The following is a 6,000-nucleotide window of genomic DNA, read 5'->3' on the forward strand; positions in this document are numbered from 1 at the left end:
ATGCACAATTTTGCATCAGATAGTCTCTTTTTCTCAGACAGAACTGAAATATGCATATCACATTATTGTTTCACATCTGAGAATGAAACTAATGTAGTATGAATAAGATGAATCACAATATAAACAATCCGAAGCTGATTCTGAATGACAGACAGACAGACAGACAGACAGACAGACAGACAGACAGACAGACAGACAGATAGATAGATAGATAGATAGATAGATAGATAGATAGATAGATAGATAGATAGATAGATAGATACTGTAGATACTGTAGATAGATAGATAGATAGATAGATAGATAGATAGATAGATAGATAGATAGATAGATAGATAGATAGATAGATAGATAGATAGATAGATAGACAGACAGACAGACAGATAGATAGATAAACAGACAGACAGACAGACTGAGCACTTCAGAGTGTGCTCTTGCAGTGTTTTACTAAATGACGGTAAGCGACAGGAGAGGAGGAGTGTGAACATCCCCCAACAGCAAATTAATGACAATGGACTACTGCAATGAGGTGGTCCGGTGTGGAGAGAATAGAAACAAAGGCGGTCTCACTGACATCTGCTGCCCCCTGATTGTGTCTTCATGGTACCAACTGTCTGTGATGGAGAAGGAAAGAGAGAAAAGGGCTTTCTGACAGATTACTCTCTCCACATTCAACATGAACACTCTGCTTCTCAAAACACCGGACCACAACAAGAGGTCAAAGGGCACAGCTTAATGTTACAATCATTTGTCAGGCTGTTTGTTATGATCACTGCCCTTATGTAAAGATTGCAGTGGACAGAAACTAGCTGGAAGTGTGGATGAGCTTGTTCACTTTATATCAGACGTTTGATTTTGACCTCATATTCCTGATAGTCCAACAATAATAGCCACTGTACATATACATTTTTAATTATGTTTATATCTATCTGTATCTTATTATTAATAGTAACCTGTACATATTTTCATATTGTAAATCTCTGTTCATAGTTAATACAACATAATTTCCATAGTAGATCCATCTGTACATATCACCGTAGTTTTTCTATAATTGCACTTTATAACTTATACCTGTATCCTGCAATTTCTGCTATTACACTCTTGGTTAGACCTAAACTGCATTTCGTTGCCTTGTACTTGTACATGTGTAATAACAATAAAGTTGAATCTAATCTAATCTAATCTAATCTAATCTAATCTAATCTAATCTAATAATGGTGTTTTTTTTCTTAAGTTATGCCGTTTCTAATGAAAATCAACCATGTTTTTATGCTCATATTTTATGATACGTGGCTTTAATTGCTATATACTTAAATTTAGATTATTCATTTGATACACTGCACTTATTATATACATGTTTTTGTTTTATAATTCTATTTTAAAAATCTATTTTAATTTCTGTAGTTACATTCATAATTAAGTATCGACCCATGCCTTACTCCTTAACCCTCCCTTAAACATAGCCATATTACCAAAACCTGTCCTTAACCTCAATAGCACTATCGTTATTGTGCAATACAAAATGAACACAATAAATACACTGTACTATCAGCTTAACCATCAACACATACTAAATGGTTAGAACATATCATGACATATCTAAAATGAGAGAAACTCAAATATTGCAGCCAAGGCTCAATAGATTCTTCAAAGTTTGGAGACAATTCCTGTCATATTTTGAGGATAGATTTATTCCAAATAATTGAATAGTAAGCTCCTCCCCTCCAACCCACTCCAAAATGTATTTATTAATACATATATATATATATATATATATATATATATATATATATATATATATATATATATATATATATATATATATATATATATATATATATATTATTAATGAACTAATCAATTCATTGATCAATTAATTAATAAATTTATTTACTTATTTATTTCGGCTTAGTTCCTTTATTAATCTGGGGTCGCCACAGCAGAATGAACCGCCAACTTATCCAGCATATGTTTTACGCAGCGGATGCCCTTTCAGCTGCAACCCATCACTGGGTAACACCCATACATTCTCATTCACACACATGCACTATGGACTATTCAGCCTTCCTAATTCACCTATAGCGCATGTTTTTGGACTTGTGAGGGAAACCGGAGCACCCGGAGGAAACCCACACGAACACGGGGAGAACATGCAAGCTCTACAAAGAAATGCCAACTCACCCAGTCGAGGCTAGAACCTGTGAGAGAGGCAATCGTGCTACCCACTGCGCCACAGTGTTTGAGTTGCTGTGTTAAGATCTTCAGTTTGTTCAGACTGTTAAACAGTTTTTTTAATCAATAAAAAGACTTGTCTACTAATAAATACACTGTATTTAATTTTTGAGGTAAGTACATAGTAGTTAAGGCCATTTAACATGAAGTAGGACCTTTTAATTCAAATAAAATAAACATGTTAGTTTTAACCATGGTATTTGGAGTAAAACTTTCATTATATAAGATTTAATCAGTATGTCTAGAATGTGTTTTCACAAGGTATAAAACTATCCACACTCAGAACCTTTTTTTTTTGTTCTTTATTCTTTAATAAAATGATATTATTTCTGAATTTTTTTCTAATTTGGCTTGTGCTTTTGAGTATAACAGGCATGTAATCATAATTATATACATGTTTTGGTTTAGATGTCAGAGAATTTTTTTTTTCTCGTGTGAGAAATTTCATAAAATGAGAAGTTTCTTTGTATGTCAGAGGTAGTTTTTCATTTATTTTATTTACTTTTAATGTGACTGGAAAATTTTTTTATCAAACAATCTATTAAAATTGAATGTTGTTTCTGATCATTAAATTATCAAAAACTTCAATAATCCATCTAGATTTTAATATATGAAAAAATAACAGATTTTGAAATAAAAAAAATCAAAATCATTATTATGTAAATCAGCTGTTTAAATGGTTAAAATGTATAAAGTTAATACTTTGTGTTAATTATCACCAGGACTGATGCTGGCAATAATAATAATAATAATAATAATAATAATAATAATAATAATAAATCTGTCAGTAAAAGTGTAAGGAAATATTAAAATATTTGGATCTATACATTGCTCAGCATATATAAGTACACCCATCACAAATCTTTTTAATTCATATGTTTAATAGGAAGCTATACAATATTATATTTGTGCATATACATTATAGATTAGTCAGTACTGAAGCCAAATCTGGAGCTCATCTAATAAAATAACTTACGATGACAGTCCAAAAACGAGTTCACCCATATTTTGATGTTATAGAAAAATATTAAATACAAACTTAAAAAAGAGGAAAAATCAAGAAAAGCAAAAAAATAAATATAGTTGAAATTTTGTAGGTTGTCATTTGTTTACAATATTTAGCTTGAATTTAATTGTAATATCTTAAATTTCTAAATATGTTTGGTGAATAAAATATTATTTTAATAAATATATCTGTTTAATAAGTCTGTTTTGTTTAAATGCGCCAAAATACATTGCCTATATTCACTGAGAAATGGATACAAATATTCATTTTCAAAATAGGGTGTACTCAATTATGCTTAGCACTGTATATATAAACTGATGCACAAGAGATGAGGTGATACATGAAACAGAGTACTCTGCAAGGAACTGTGCAGAAATGAGTCTTAATGAACTCACTAATAATCTACCCATATTTACAATTTGCCCCAAAAAGAAATTTAAGTTGTTTGTGTTTTCCTGACTGTATTTATTACATCAACCAAATTGCATACACACTTTAAGTTTTGTTCAAATATTGGTAAAGGCCACCCTTTCCCTTCGCACATCCAGTTAAAAGAAATCCTGAAAAAACATCAGACTGAGCAGAAGTGTCTTTTCTTTGCATCAGCAATCATTTAAAGATGCTGATCTTATATCCATAGTCTTTGTTGTGAGGGATTCCCTGGCTAGTCTCCTCATTACCTGCAGGGTCTCAATGGACCCCTGACATCAGATTCAACCAGCGCTGGCACAGATTCCTATTATTAATTTCACCCTCGCTGGTTACGTACAACACTGGCCCGGGTCATAGGTCAAGCTTCAGAAGACAATTCAATTAGCCTCTCATACTTCAGAGATGCTTTGCCATTCTGTCTGCAGCTCTTGAAGTTCCCTGGGGCTTCTGGTAGTACACATGTACATCAGAGCTCCTGGTGAGTTAACACAGCTTCCAGCTCTAATAAATCTGCACAGAAGCCCTCGGGGTGAGTGTTAAAAGCGTCCTATTATGAGATCCAGTCCATGCATATGCTCATGAAAATAGTTGTGTTCAAGATCGTTTTTAATTTGCATTCGTAGTGCACTTAAAAGTGTACTTAAAGATAATATTTACAATGGTTTTTAACAAATCCTAAATGTTTTAAATAAATCCTTAATGTTTTTCATAAAGTATATTTTAAAACATTATATTTTAAAAATATTTTGATCTTATTTTAAGTATAAATTAGCATACTAATGAGCATTTCCATGGCTACTGATGATGAGCATGTTGAGCACCTGTGTATTGTGTATACACTGAAAAAAATTTCATTGGATTTATGACATTTTCTTAAATTAAGTGTTTGCAAACAACTTATAGGAGCTGAATTTAAACAAATAAACAAAACGTAGTAATGTTCAACTTAATTTGTTTGTTTAAATTCAGCCCATATAAATTATTTGCAACCCCTTACCTTTAAAATAATTGTAAATCCAATGAATCATTTTTTTCAGTGTGTATCGTTTGTACCCAGGAAAGATAATATACATTCAACTGAATATTTTATACTATGTCCAAAATTGTTAATTGCACCAGTTAATTGCACCAGTTTTATTAAATGAATAAAACAAAACCATCCACAGCACAGGACAATCTGTAGAGATTTGCTAAACAGCATTAAACAATAGCAATATACAAAGAATTTGGTAGAACAGGAGGTATAAATACACAAGATATCGATAAACTAAACAAGAAACAGGTAAGCAACATAATCAGAGGCAAATAACAAGCAGGCACATACTGTAGTCCAAATGGCACACCTCCCTGTTGTGTAGTTGAAAAAGCAGCATGTGATATTTGAGATTTTTTTTTTTTTTTAAATTGAGTAAATCCAATGAACCATTTTTTTCAGTGTGTATAGTTTGTACTCATGAAAGATATACATTAAGCTGAATATGTTATAGTATGTGCACACCCTTTTGTCACATCTGAAAAAAAATGAAAAAACTAAACAAGAAACAGGTAAGCAACATAATTAGATAAATGACTAGCAGGGACATACTGTAGTCCAAATGTCACACCTCCCTGTTGTGTAGTTGAATAAGCAGCATGTGATATTTAAAAAATTTGAGTAAATCCAATGAACCATTTTTTTCAGTGTGTATAGTTTGTAATCATGAAAGATAGTATACATTCAGCTGAATATGTTATAGTATGCACACCCTTTTGTCACATCTGAAAAAAAAAGAAAAAACTAAACAAGAAACAATTCAAGAAACTAAACAAGAAACAGGTAAGAAACATAATTAGATAAATGACTAGCAGGGACATACTGTAGTCCAAATGTCACACCTCCCTGTTGTGTAGTTGAATAAGCAGCATGTGATATTTAAAAAATTTGAGTAAATCCAATGAACCATTTTTTTCAGTGTGTATAGTTTGTAATCATGAAAGATAGTATACATTCAGCTGAATATGTTATAGTATGCACACCCTTTTGTCACATCTGAAAAAAAAAGAAAAAACTAAACAAGAAACAATTCAAGAAACTAAACAAGAAACAGGTAAGAAACATAATTAGATAAATGACTAGCAGGGACATACTGTAGTCCAAATCACACACCTCCCTGCTGTGTAGTTGAAAAAACACCATGTGATACCTTAAAGAAATTTAGTAAAACAGACATTATACATCCAGCTGAATATTTTATACTATGCGCAAACCCTTTTGTTACAGAACAATCTGTAGAGATTTACCAAACAAAATTAAACAATAGCAATTAACAAAGAATTTAACTGAACAGGAGGT

This window comes from Danio aesculapii, chromosome 24, assembly GCF_903798145.1.
Source record: "Danio aesculapii chromosome 24, fDanAes4.1, whole genome shotgun sequence".
Lineage (NCBI taxonomy): Eukaryota > Metazoa > Chordata > Actinopteri > Cypriniformes > Danionidae > Danio > Danio aesculapii.